This window comes from Podarcis filfolensis (assembly GCF_964270895.1).
Source record: "Podarcis filfolensis genome assembly, chromosome: 2".
Taxonomy (NCBI): Eukaryota; Metazoa; Chordata; class Lepidosauria; order Squamata; family Lacertidae; genus Podarcis; species Podarcis filfolensis.
Window position 1 is genome coordinate 79,387,481 of NC_139605.1, and position 14,260 is coordinate 79,401,740.

Here is a 14,260-nt window from a genome sequence, read left to right on the forward strand (position 1 = left end):
AGGTCAAACCAAAAGTTATGTCGTCCGAAGACATTTTGGCACATGCACTTGGAAAAATTAATGAATCTTTGGAAAATTTAGCTAAGCAGGTAGCTGAGACAAATAAACAAGTAGCTGAAGCATCAATTAAAATTCACCTGAATACTACAAGCATTAATAATTTGGGACAGAAGGTGAATACCAATACAGAGTCTATTGAAAAATTATTACAGGAATCTGCTTCGACCCGAAAGATAGCTGAAGAAGCAAAAGATATCGCAACTGCTACTCAAGAGAAGATACCACCAGTATATAAGCAATTGGAGGACCACGGTTTGACATCGTCTATGATTGAATTGAAAGAGAAACAAAGAAATTTAAGAATCAGGGCTGTACCAGAACGTGAGAAAGATAATCTGGCTGACTTTCTTATACAGGAATTTACAGATTTTTGGCAACAGGACTTGGGGAAGGAAGAATTTAAGATAGTGAATGCATTTAGACTTGGAAGAGGACAAAGGAGGAACAAGGTGAGGGACGCTTGATTACTCTTCGAACAAAAGAGGAGAGAGACAAAATTTTGAACCTGCACTATCAAAGGACTTTGGAAATTCATGACTCAAGTGTGGAGATATTTAAGGACATTCCAAAACATCTTTTGGACTTAAGGCTTAACTACGGAGACCTAGTTGCCCTGTTGAGAAGAAATAGAATTCTCTTTAGGTGGGAATTTCCTCAAGGCCTATCCTTTAAATACAAAGGAAGAAAGATAAAAATAAGATCAGTTAACGATAAAGACAGGTTTCTGAAAGATCACGAAGAAGATCTACAGAAAGAAGCGGAATCTGGAGAAGAGCCAAAAGCACTGGAAAAAGTAATACTAGACATAGCAAACATCTTTTGGATTGCATGGTCCAGAGAAAGAGACACCATCGACAGAACAAGAACAGACACTTGGTGCAGTCGGAGGCAAAGCGAAGTAACCCCATCATGGCTCTGCAACTTTTAAGTTGGAATTGTAACGGTCTTAACTCTCCTCAGAAGAGAAAAAGTGTTTTTCATTTACTAAAAAAGGAACAATTGGACTTGATTTGTCTACAAGAAACACATGTAACAAGGTTACACAGGAAACTACTTATTAATAAGAGATTGGGACAGGAGTTTATCTCATCTGACAAAGTTAAAAAAAGAGGAGTTGTGATATATGCAAAGGAGAGATTATTACCGAAATTATTCTTTAAAGATGAACAAGGAAGATTTCTGGCAATTGAAATTCAAGTTCAAGGAGAGAAATTTCTGATTGTAGGAATTTATGCACCGAATGAGGGGAAATCTGAATTCTTTAAAAAGTTGCATGAGACCTTATTGGATTATTTGGATTACAATCTGATTTTGATGGGGGACATGAATGGAGTAGTATCTACAAACATGGACAAGGCACAAAGACAGGTAGTTACCAAGGATGGTAGACTACCAAAAACATTTTTTGAGATAACAGACAATATGGACTTAGTGGATATTTGGAGAATAAAGAACCCCTTGGGAAGAGAGGGAACCTTCTTTTCTGAAGCCAAGATGACATGGACTAGAATTGACCAAATATGGGTAACTAGAGGAATGGCACCAAAGATAAAGAAAGTGGAAATCTGCCCAAAAACTTGCTCCGACCATAACGCTGTAAGGATGGAGATGAAGCAAATATCAACTGGCTCCTTCAGATGGAGGATGAATGACACCTTATTTAGAGATGAAGAAGTGTATAAAAAGGCCCAAAAAACTTTGAGAGATTATTTTGAAATAAATATGAATACCAATGTAGAAAAAAGAGTAATCTGGGACGCAAGCCAAGCTGTTATGAGAGGGTTTTTGATACAACAGAATGCAATAAAGAAGAGAAGTCAAAATGAGAAGAAAGATAAAATTTTGGAGAAAATAAAAGAAAGTGAGAAGAAATTGAGAGCAAAACCAAAGTCGCAGGAGATTTTGAGAGAAATAAAATTATATCAAGTACAATATATGGAAATGATGAATCAGGAAATAGAATGGAAAATTAAACAAATGAGACAAAAAACATTTGAATCAGCTAACAAATGTGGGAAATTGCTGGCTTGGCAAATGAAAAAAAGACAAAAATTAAATACTATTACAAACTTAGAAGTGGAAGGAAAGAACATACATAACCCAATTGAGATTAGAAACTGTTTCCAGAGGTATTTTAAACAATTATACACACAAGGGCTACAGAAAGAAATGGACATAGACCGATTTTTGAAGACAAATGGATTACAAAAAATCTCTCAAGAAAGTAAATTAATGTTGAACTATAAAATATCTGAACAGGAAGTAGAAGGTGCCATTCAAAATATGCAATTGGGCAAATCTCCAGGACCGGATGGGCTGACTTCTAGATATTATAGATCTTTGAAAGAGTGGCTATTACAACCTTTGAAGGAAGTCTGCAATGAAATTCTGGAAGGGAAAAGGGCACCAGAGTCGTGGAAAGAGGTGTATATTACACTTATACCGAAAACAGAGACTGAAAAGACTCAGCTTAAGAACTACCGCCCTATATCGTTACTTAATGTGGATTACAAAATTTTTGTTGACATTTTGGCCAAGAGATTGAAAAAAGTATTGATCGAAGAGATTCATAAAGACCAAGCGGGCTTTCTCCCGGGAAGACACTTGTCTGATAATTTGAGGAACATAATTGATATCTTGGAAAAACTAGAAGTGAATATAAACACTAAAGCAGTTCTGATATTTGTGGACGCGGAGAAAGCTTTTGACAACATCTCTTGGAGTTTTATGAAGAAGAACCTACAGGGGATGGGGGTAGGCCAAGGTTTTGAAAATGGTATAGGTGCAATATACTCTGAACAAAAGGCTAAATTAATTGTAAATAATGTGGTGACGGAAGAATTTAAGATAGAAAAAGGGACACGACAGTGGTGCCCAATCTCCCCATTGCTTTTTATATCGGTCCTGGAGGTTCTGCTGAATATGATTAGAAGGGACCAGTTGGTTAAAGGTATACAGGTCGGAGCCAAACAGTACAAACTGAGAGCATTTGCAGATGACTTAGTACTGACGTTACAGGAGCCAGAATCTAGTACTAAAAGGGTTTTAGAACTAATTCAAGAATTTGGTCAAGTGGCAGGATTTAAACTGAACAAGTTAAAAACTAAGGTTTTAGAGAAAAATTTAACACCGATTGAAAGAGAGAGGTTTCAGAATGAGATAGGCTTGACTGTGGTTAAGAAAGTGAAATACCTGGGGATTAATATTACAGCCAAAAATGGGAACTTGCTTAAAGATAATTATGAAAAATGTTGGACGGAAGTGAAAAAAGACTTAGAAATTTGGTCGAACTTGAAGCTTTCACTGTTGGGTCGTATTGCTGTGATAAAAATGAATGTATTGCCTAGAATGCTGTTTTTGTTTCAAACATTGCAAATTGTGGACAAGATGGACTGTTTCAAGAAGTGGCAGAGAGATATTTCTAGATTTGTCTGGCAGGGCAAGAAGCCCAGAATAAAATTTAAGATATTAACTGATGCAAAGGTAAGGGGTGGATTTGCCCTGCCAGACTTTAAACTTTACTATGAATCAGCAGCCTTTTGCTGGTTGAAAGAATGGCTGCTTCTGGAAAACACAGACATTTTGGACTTAGAAGGTTTTAACAATGTATTTGGATGGCATGCATATCTGTGGTAAGACAAGGTCAAAGCGCATAAAGTATTTAAAAACCATATCGTCAGGAAAGCATTATTTAACGTTTGGATAAGATATAAGGACTTATTGGAAAATAAAACCCCAAGGTGGCTGTCACCAATGGAAGCAAAAGCCCAGAAAAAGCTCAATATGGAGGCCAAATGGCCGAAATATTCGGAAATTTTGGAACAAGAGGGAGATAGACTGAAACTGCAGAGTTTTGAGAAACTAAAAAACAAAGTGCGAGATTGGCTTCATTATTATCAGATAATGGAGGCATATAATTTGGACAAGAAAATTGGCTTCCAGGTGGAAAAATCAAAATTAGAAACAGAACTGTTAGAACCCAAAACTAAGATTTTGTCAAAGATGTATAACTTGCTGTTGAAATGGAATACTCAGGATGAAACGGTGAAATCTGCTATGATTAAATGGGCACAAGATGTTGGACATAACATTATGTTTGCTGACTGGGAACAGTTATGGACTACAGGTATGAAGTTTACGGCATGCAATGCCTTAAGAGAGAATATTATGAAGATGATATACAGGTGGTACATGACCCCAGTCAAGCTTGCAAAAATCTATCATTTGCCCGATAATAAATGTTGGAAATGTAAAGAAACTGAAGGTACATTCTTTCACCTTTGGTGGACGTGCCCAAGGATTAAGGCTTTCTGGGAAATGATCTATAATTAAATGAAAAAGGTATTTAAATATACCTTCCTGAAGAAACCAGAGGCCTTTCTTCTCGGTATTGTCGGCCAATTGGTGCCAAAGAAGGACAGAACTTTTTTTATGTACGCTACAACAGCAGCAAGAATACTCATTGCAAAGTATTGGAAGACACAAGATCTACCCACTTTGGAAGAATGGCAGACGAAGGTGATGGACTATATGGGATTGGCAGAAATGACTGGCAGAATCCGAGACCAGGGAGAAGAGTCGGTGGAAGAAGATTGGAAGGAATTCAAAGACTATCTACAGAAATATTGTAAAATTAATGAATGTTAGAATGATGTTGGATAGAAATTAAGTGGTTTCCAGCTGTAATGCTTTAAGAGAATATGAAAAAAGGGTTATAAATAGGTAAAAATCTAATGGTAAGGATTTGCTGAACCAACAATTTGAAGTGGAATACAAAAAAGGGAGGTATGAGGAGGTCCGGGAAACAAGCTAAAGGAAAATAAGCAATGGAAAATCTGTGTGTTTTTAACTATTTTTATTTTGTATTTTTGTTATTTTTTTCATTTTTATTGTAATACTTTAAAAAATCTTAATAAATATCTTATAAAAAAACAACAACTTTCAAGAGACTGCGATCTACTCCCACTATAAAAAAAGTTGGCAGTAATCTACCCCGCGATCATGATCAACCTGTTGGACATCCCTGCCCTATAATAGTACTAAGAGGATTTTCCATAGCACAATTCCCTGTGTTTCCTATCAGGCCACTATGCTTAGTTCTTCCCTTTTGGAGCTGATCCACTGATACACAAGGGACTAAGTGGAGCATATTAACTGTGGGCAGCTGTCTGAATTTGTCCCCACTGAGTTCATTGTGACATGCTCCAGGTTAATGTATAAAGGATTGCAGCCTTCGTCAAGAAATGTCTGGAAAACATATTTTCTCCTTCTTGTCTCAATGATCTGGTTGTGACATCACATTACATGACCAAGCCCCAGGCTGATGCAGTCCCACTTTCCCTTCTCCAGCATATAAGGAGTGGATCAGAATGTATCACTGTCATTTTCAGTTAAGTACAGTTTAATATTTTGTCTGAAACCTTGTTGGCTTGTTTCAGTAAGCTATAGTTAAGAGCAGCGATGTAAGAAGGCATTGTTTTACATTTTGCCCTGTATTCATCACACACAGCACTGCTTCTGCTCTGCTACAGAGCATCTTCCGCCCAACACTACAGCATTCATTTTACTGTCTGCTGTGGTGAGATAATGGGAATTACATAAATTATACTGCCATCATGTTATTCTACCCTATTCATTTTGATGCAAAGGAGACACAATGCAAATGGCAGTGGGAGAGGTAATCAGTTATGTATCATTTGCACACCAAAAGCAAATACTGATCAAATTCACTGGATTGATTTTTGTTCTGGGTATGGGATGAATAAGAGAACATCAACAATTTCTGTTCCCATTTCTGTTTTCGTCCATATTCTCCAACATTCCTGGTTAATCTAACCACAGTTTCCTCAGCTTTTCACATAATGATAAACTGCAGTTAATTAAAAACAAAAGAAAATATGTAAAAGCTTCTCATCTCTTCCTTGTGTCCACACTGGAGGATGCTGGTGGGCCTTTGCTCATGCACATCAGGCTAAAATATAAAACTCTGTCCAAACACAACCAATGAATGGTATGCCAAATTAATTTCTGATTTCCAGCCTTAAACTATTTAACAAAGCAAACAGATGTATTCTTATATAAAATTCTTAATTGTAACCTGGTGCTCTCACTATCTGAAGGGATGTGATCATTTGATTCAACATGAAAATGTGACTATTAATCAATAAAGATTCTAAGCAAAGATATGTGTACCTGGGTGCTTAACTAGATTAGTTTGCAAACCCAAGGCAGATCTTCTCCATCTTCTTTATTAACAGTAAGGGTAAAGGGAACCCTGACTGTTAAGCCCAGTTGTGGATGACTCTGGGGTTGCGGCGCTCATCTTGCTTTACTGGCTGAGGGAGCCGGCGTTTGTCTGCAGACAGCTTCTGGATCATGTGGCCAGCATGACTAAGCCGCTTCTGGTGAACCATAGCAGCTCACGGAAACACCGTTTACCTTCCCACCGGAGCGGTACCTATTTATCTACTTGCACTTTGACGTGCTTTCAAACTGCTAGGTTGGCAGGAGCAGGGACTGAGCAACAGGAGCTCATCCCATCGCAGGGATTCAAACCGCCAACCTTCTGATCAGCAAGCCCTAGGCTCTGTGGTTTAGACCACAGCGCCACCCGCTTTATTAATACCTGAAGGCAAATCATACTCCAGAGTCTGGGTGAAGAAAGCAAAATTTGTACAATATGCGGCAAATATCATTTATCCAGGGATCTTAAATTTGTCTGCATTTTATGCAGTGATACATTCGTGAGTTTTTTAAAGCCATTTGCAGAATTAAAGTAATTTCTGTAAGTGAGTCATGTGCAAAGAGGCAAGAACAGACAATGTGGCTCCCTCCAGATGATGGGATTTGGAATCCAACAACATCCCTGACCACTGGGCAGCACCAACAACTTTTGGAGGACAACATGCTGGCTGCCTCTGCACTACAGAAAGTATAGGAGAACAAGATATATACTGCAGCATAAACATTCAGTCAAATTAGGCAAAGAACAAGCGTCAAGTATTTCTTTGGTGTTTACCAGCAAAGTGAGGAACCTTGTAAGTAAGACTTTCACAGCAGGTATCCACACTAGGTGTGCTTGTCCATATAACCTCAGAGCAATTCTTGTGGCATCAAGTGCATCTTCCAAGAAGCAAACAGCTGCTCCTTTGTATGTCATAAAAGGAACTAGTTGAGTAGGCGGTAGATTTCTCCTTGACCTCTACAAAACTATTAAAAATAAAAATAAAAATCAGGAGTTGGGTTACATAAGAGGTCAAGAGTTCATTTCTTCTTATTTTATTATTAGTAATTTATCGTTCAAAGGGCAATGGGCCTCAGCAGAAATTAAAACTTTAGTTGGACACATCTCTGAAGGACCAGATGGAATTACCATTTTAAGTGGAAGCAAATAAGATGAGAGGCAGACATAAGAAGTCCGTTCATTACAGTCTCAGTGATTAAGGAAGCGAGACTTTCACCAGAAGAAAGAGCTTTGATGACTGAAGCCCTTATTCATCTACGTCATTGTGTAATTTAAGCTGTAAGCTTGCATCAATCTGTTATACAACAGGCACTTATGAAAAGACTTGCTCCAGAGTCCACCGGCTCCCAAGCCATTTTAAAGAGTTACTAAAAGGCTTCACACCAGGAAAAAAAATGTTCCTATATTTTCCAAGACTGAAGGACTGTGCTAGGACATGTATTAATTTTGCACAAGAAAGAAATCATTTAAAATTTACTCTTGCCTTCAGCAATAATTAATGATGAAGTAACTATTAATGGGACCTTTGTGGAGTATATATCCCACCTGTGATTTCTAAATTCCGTATTAAGTGTAATGTCTTAAAGGAAACTCATATTCTGAAAGGCAACTGGAAATTTTTGTTGGAAAAGCAGAAACATGGGGATATTTCTGCTTTGAACTATATGGTTAGCAAAGATTCTTCATAACATACTAGGAGAGAAGAGTAGCACGAGCTGCTTTTATGCCCATATGAGTTTTAGCTGATCTAATAACCATTCCCTTAACTTCAAGGTACCCCAAATCTGTGACTCTATTTTCTTCTCCATATCCAAACTCATCTCCACCTTTCATAGGGGACTTTATGTTATCCCCAAAGGACCAGAGATGCTGATGGAGACGGGTTTGAATGAAAACTTGGGGACTCATAAAAGCTCACTTCAAGTGAGAAGAGAAATTTTAAAGCCCACAAAGTATTCTCCAGCATGGTTCAAAATCTGAGCAGGAGAAGAATTACTAACCCCAGACATCTGCTAGTCTGCTTAAAAGTCTTCCCTGCTAGTCCCTGACTCCCCAAACACTTCCCTTTACTTTCCTGTCAAGCAGTAGCAGCAGGGAAAGTGGAGGAAGGATACTTCCCCCCTTCTCTTCCTCCTCCATGTCACCATGATGTGCTAACTTCTCAGTAGTGAGCAATGGGTTCCTGAATCAGTCAGAATGCTATCTCCTAAAATGAGTTATTTGGGGATACTGAGTTCATGAATTAGCCTCAAAGCTCACACCATTCTGAGCTTCAGGCCTTGGCCTGCTCCAGATACATGGTGAGGCCTGGAGGCCTTACAGATCCCTCTGCCATCTTCATTATACCAAAACCTATTTTCCAAAAACAGCAACTCAGAAAGAATGGAAGCACTTCTCCATGGGCCTTTATTAGTAAAGGTAAAGGGACCCCTGACCATTAGGTCCAGTCGTGGCCGACTCTGGGGTTGCGGCGCTCATCTCGCTTTATTGGCTGAGGGAGCCGGTGTACAGCTTCCGGGTCATGAGGCCAGCATGACTAAGCTGCTTCTGGAGAACCAGAGCAGCGCACGGAAATGCCGTTTACCTTCCCGCCATAGCGGTACCTATTTATCTACTTGCACTTTGACATGCTTTCAAACTGCTAGGTTGGCAGGAGCAGGGACCGAGCAACAGGAGCTCACCCCGTCGTGGGGATTCGAACCTCCGCCCTTCTGATCAGCAAGTCCTAGGCTCTGTGGTTTAACCCACAGCGCCACCTGCGTCCCATGGGCCTTTATTAAGTGTTTCTAATTTTCTCAACAGGTTTTGTGTAGACACAACCAGCTACCCCTCACTGTGAGTTGGAAAGGCAAAGTACTGGAGGGGTTAGAAAATGGGAAGTTTTAACATGAACTAATTCCAACTCTTGTTTCATTTCAAAATGTTAATGAAGTTATAGTATCTAATCCTGAACAGCAAGTAAAGACTATCAAGAGTATCTTATCCAAAGTACTTCCTATATTATAAGCACTCACCTGTTCAATACTCCCACGTCCTCCAATCAAGTATCACTGTAGGGAGTAATCAACACAGCTCAAGTTAATTTAGGACATTTTATCCATACAGTATTAATTGCCACTACAAACAGATTAGAGATAGCTACTTGATAAAACTCATAGATCACTTTGTTTCAAGATTAGGGGCATGCATGTGTTCTGCCCAGGGAATAGAAATTACCCTTTCTTTGCCCTTATACATAGCACACAAATTACTCTTCATGAAAAAGATACACTCTGCTCTATTTTACATTGATTTATGGCTCTCTCTGCTTGGATTTCGTTTTAAAAATGACTTATCTCTAGAATTATTTTTGGACAAGAGAAATCCTTGTTGGAGACCTGGAGCTTTTGATGCATGGGTTAGCATCCAAATGAATGACCCCATTTAATGAAAACTTACCGAGAAATGCTGTGGAAGGGTTCTTCTACAACTTGTGTTATCTAAAAAGTTTGTGAAAAGATAGGTAGTAAGAATTAGTAAAAACCGCAGGAACAAAATGCAAACTCTCCTACCTCTCAGCTGAGAACAGGAAGTTCTGGGTTCTAGCTCTTTAGCTGAGGGTAGTCCTCCCTGAGCTGCTGCTCTCCAAATGTTCTTGAACTGCAACTCTAATCTGCCCCAATGGTCAAGGATGATGGGAGTTGTAGTCCAACAACAACATGGCACCGGATCAGGGAAGGCTGGTCTTGGGACTCAAAGTTAAGGTGTATAAGGGAGGGATTGAAAAGGATGAAGAAAGAAACAGCAGTGTGATCACAGTGACTGGAAAGGACAGCAGCTCAGTGCAATACATGCATTGTTTACAGGGAGACCCAGGTTCAATCCCTGTCAATGCAAATTAAAAAGATTTCAGGTAGCAGGAGCTGGTACTAGTCAGATTAGACAATAGTGGTCTAGATCAGAAATGGAGAACATGTGGCCCTCCAGATGTTGTTGTGCTGCAACTCTCATAATTTCTGACAATGTTAGCTGAAACTGGAAGGAGCTGGAGTCCAAGAGCATCTGAAGGACTACAGGTCCCCCACATCTGAGCTAGATGGAGAAATGGTCCGTCTGGCTTAGCACAAGTAAGGTTCATGGGCCCAGACAGATAGTTTCTCTTGGTGGGCCAGACAGTGAGGCAGGCATACATTCCTAACTTAAAGTTCTCTCTCTCTCTCTCTCTCTCTCTCTCTCTCTCTCACACACACACACACACACACACACACACACACACACACAAAGACAAGAGTGGAGTGCGCTTCGTTACGTGAATGGATTTTTAAAAATAGATTCATCCCATTCTGTCAGAGAAGCCACATATACTGGTCCCAGAACTAAAAGGATATTTCATCTGTAAAATGCAGAGCTAAAAAGGATGAAAGAAAGATCTAACAGGATATTTCATGTGTGTTAGTGGTTAATTTTAACATTTTAGCTGCTGCTGTTAGTGTACCTGGGCTATTTTTTAATTGGTGGGTTTTGTTTGCTTTAGTAGACATAGGTTGTATATGTGTAAATAATATGGTAATAAAGGCATCACAGACCCTGCAGTGCCTCATTGTCCAAAAGGGAACACAGTCCCTGGTAAGTGCTCCTGCTATACCTGAAATTCCACACTGCTCAGAGATTGGGGTGGCATGTAAAAATACGTTTTAAATGCCACTCCCCTGAGGGAGAGGTTCCTGTCTGTGTCCAAACCAAGGTAGGGATTTATTTTTCCTTCAAGAAGGAGGTCACAGCCAGGAGAGGGGAGACATCAATTGGGGCCATTCAAGTATTCCTTTTGAATGCTTCAAACATTCCTCAGGGTTTTTCAGATGTACAGCAGGATTAGTTAAAGGGCACCACTGATTTTCAGGATGACCACCAAACGATTCAGCCATCTCTGAAAACAGTAGAGGTGATTCTCTGCAGACTACTGTTTAGGAATCACTACCCCATACAGATGTGCCAACACTGATGGGATGCTATGATTCTATACATGACTGTGGCCTGATGGGAAGTCTTGCTTCTAAGCTTCGCTTCTGCATATGATGCTGCACAAACCGTTCTAAGCTGAAACATTCCTAGAATGTTCAGTTCACATTGAGTTCGTACCTGACCTGTTCTTAATGCATAGTTGACCACATCTACGGATGAATGCTATATCAATCACTAGTAAAAGTTTAATAAGGAGGTTTTCATGCCTGTCTAGTTCTGTGCTCCCTTTCCCAGCCTTTAATCTATCGGTGATTAATGCCTATATGCAACCTTTTGCTTTGTACTTGTGTTAACCAATCAGCAATAAGCACATATGTGGCAATGCTGTAATATTCAATAAAAGAGGCTCCTCGAGACTTGCTCGGGAGATGCCTCCCAGATGACACTCGCTACCTGTCTGTTGTTATTTCAACCCAACACAACACCTGTGTTTTGATCATGAGGCCTCTCGTTACAGCAGCACTTCCTCTTTTTCACAGCATCAGCATCTCTTAACAGCCCTTAGGTTACCATTGTAATTCCATAATACAGGCAATCACTGCTGAGAGCATCATACTAAATACAAAAAGGGAGAATAATTGATAGTATTTATTTGTTTGTAATAGCCATCTCCAACACAGTGGTATACTGATTAGAATGAGTTATGAGCTGCTCCTAAGTTGTCTGATTATTATTATTATTTCCTTTGAATTCCTCTCTGCGTACAAGTGCCTTGCGGCATCCTATCAGCAGGATCTAAAGCATGGCAGAGCTTCACTCCTTGCTTTCTGTGGCACTGCACACAGTCAAGTCTGCGGGGATTCTGTCGAGATAGATGTGATGAGTTTTTCTCAACAACAAAACAGAATTTAGCATTTTAAGGTGGCTTAGGCAGAGGAAGTAGAGAGCAACAGAGAAGCTGTGTGATGTAATGTTTAAAGAACTAGGGAGGGCTGGGTTCCAAAGCCATCAAGCTCATTGGGTCACCTTGGGCCAATCACTTTCTCTCATCCTAGCAAGATTATTGTGAGGATAAAAAGGTAAATTCCTGCCATCCTGAGATCCTTGTAGGAAGGCTGAGATAAAAAACTGTAATGAACAGAAATGTACCCATCTTCTCTTCCAGGAGATGCCCAGTAACAAAATTAATATTGTCGTAATATAAATGGCAGGGGCCTAGCTCTGCTAACTTCCATATTTTCAGAATAATCAAGTAGACTACAGACTAGGAACTAATAACCCCATTCTTTGTCTTGGACATTAGTTAGTAACTAGCACACAGCTATGTATCTTGTATTTGATCAGGAAAGCTATATTCACTTCAGCAGTTTGGGTCTGTGCAGAATCTGGTATGTCTAACACCATTAATTTGTGTTTAGGTGTGCCTAAATGAATAGGATCAAACGGTGAGTGGCTTTCCTCCCTCTCCTCTTTCAAGTTCCAGCATCTCAGTGGTCCATACATTTGTGGTGTGATGAGAGAGAAGACACATTTTTCTCTTGTTCCACACTGTGAGCAAAAATTATCACATTGCTAGTGCTGCATGATATAAGAGTCACTCCTGATTTGCATGAACTTTACCCCTTTGGGGATAAGGGATGGTTTGCATATGTCACCCACACTTTAAAAACAAACTGCAAACCAAATGAAACCTAATGTTTATTTCCCAGTTGGTGACTAGCCAATCCATAGAGTTTTATGAAAGTTATCATAGATGGAAGAAAATGCATTAATTATGTGATTCTGAGAACTCACCACCACCCCTCTCCTTGGAGAAAAGCTGAATCTAGTCCGCTAAGGAAACATACCGGCATACTGTAGAGACCAGCAAGGTCTAAATGGACCTTGGGTTTATTAGATCCGCAGTAAAAACCAATATAGCTTTGTGTTTCTATGATATAATGCTTAATAATTATTTGCTATTAAACAACACAAAATTCAAAATAATGCAAACAGAAGCTGTTGTTGTTTTAAAAAAGTAAGCACATCCTATATACTAAAAACTAATTTTCCAATCTTGGATCCTAATGATTGCATCACCCCCCCCCAACCCCACAAGTATTATCAGGCTTGGAGAAAACTCCAAGGTTAGCAGAAATACTCTCAGTCAAAAAATCCTTGGGAAGAGGGGACTTCCAAAGCAGCCCAATGAGGACTGTGTATGCTCAGTGGTCATGGAATGCAGCTAAGTACCTTATGGAACATAGGACACTGTCTCAGGCAGCATCAGACCATTGGTCCCACTAGCTCAGTAGTATTTACACTAAGTAGCAAAGGCTCTCTAAGGTTTCTGGCAGGAGATGGTTCAAGACCTGGAGAGACTGGGATTTGAATCTGAGAGCTTCTTCATGCAAAGCAGATGCACTAACATTCTGCTACATCCTTTTCCTCAAGAGCCCTGTCTTCTCTCACATCTGGCTGCCTTAGTTATAATTGTGTAGGAGGAATAAATGCTATACATTTTGGAGGAACTCACAATGAGAGCTAAAGTTTTCCCTGATATTACTTTCACCAGTAATTCATTGTAAAAAAAATATGTGGATGGAACTACCAGAAAAGGGATCCAAATATTTTAAACAAGCTCTTTCTTAGAGGGGCTTTGAAGAAATGCTTCACTGTCGCGTTCTATATGTATATATATTGCTGTGCACACTGTCAACAATTGATAAGCACTAACAATATAAATAATCATGTCTAGCCGAGTGTGAAAGTCACACATTTGAATATATGTTTGCATATGCATAGGGGATTTCTGGCTTTAACTCAATAGAGGGCAGAACAAAGTTTCAGAACTCATGGAGAGATTTGCAAATCTTTGAAACAGCTGCTTTGGAAAAGAATTCACCAGGAATTTTCCATTCATGTCAAGTGGTTAGATAGGGAGCACACACTTTGTGTAGTCATAATTTGCCAGTTTGTGTCACAAGATTCTGGAGTGTGCTGCAGTAGTTTCTGCTCATCTTGGTGCTAACAAGG

General features: G+C 39.5%; 1 long non-coding RNA gene across 2 annotated transcripts in view; it reads right to left on the reverse strand.

Annotated features, from left to right (window-relative positions):
* Positions 1 to 6,817: 6,817 nt before the first annotated feature.
* Positions 6,818 to 14,260, reverse strand: part of LOC310755164 — a 68,965-nt gene continuing 61,522 nt past the window's right edge. For both annotated transcript variants that reach the window (XR_014544198.1, XR_014544199.1), the window contains exons 2-4: positions 9,743 to 9,783; positions 9,319 to 9,354; positions 6,818 to 7,269 (exon numbers count right to left, since the gene is read on the reverse strand). This is a non-coding gene — a long non-coding RNA (uncharacterized lncRNA). The remainder of the gene's footprint in view (positions 7,270 to 9,318; positions 9,355 to 9,742; positions 9,784 to 14,260) is intronic.